The sequence below is a fragment of the Cyprinus carpio genome, chromosome B22 (assembly GCF_018340385.1).
Source record: "Cyprinus carpio isolate SPL01 chromosome B22, ASM1834038v1, whole genome shotgun sequence".
Taxonomy (NCBI): Eukaryota; Metazoa; Chordata; class Actinopteri; order Cypriniformes; family Cyprinidae; genus Cyprinus; species Cyprinus carpio.
In genome coordinates, this window is record NC_056618.1 from 5,252,746 (window position 1) to 5,253,151 (window position 406).

Here is a 406-nt window from a genome sequence, read left to right on the forward strand (position 1 = left end):
TCTGTGTGCACTGAATTTATTTAAAACACGAGTTTCACAATTTGAGTTGATTTACTGAAATAAATGGACTTTTCCACGACATTCTAATTTATTGAGATGCACCTGTATGTGCACCCCCGCCTATATGTTTTTTTTCTTTTTATTTATTATACAATTAACAAAAAGCTAAAAAAGAAAAGGCATCTAACGCTAGTTTGTTTTTTATTCTTTTCTGTTTTCTTTGTTTATTATATAATAATAATAATAAAAAACTTATTGCTACATGTTCTGCGTTAAGCTACATGTAACTGAGACTTGTTATAGCACTTGTGTATCATTGCTCTTTCGTTGATTCTGATTGTTTCCATTGTCTTCATTTGTAAGTCACTTTGGATAAAAGTGTCTGCTGAATGACTAAATGTAATGT

At 29.6% G+C, this 406-nt stretch overlaps 2 protein-coding genes across 2 annotated transcripts in view; one reads left to right on the forward strand and one right to left on the reverse strand.

The window, feature by feature from the left end:
• The window catches only part of LOC109084161 (NACHT, LRR and PYD domains-containing protein 12-like), a 941,455-nt gene that overhangs the window by 875,309 nt on the left and 65,740 nt on the right, over positions 1–406 (reverse strand).
• LOC109062727 (NACHT, LRR and PYD domains-containing protein 12-like) overlaps positions 1–406 on the forward strand; it is a 314,849-nt gene that overhangs the window by 130,685 nt on the left and 183,758 nt on the right.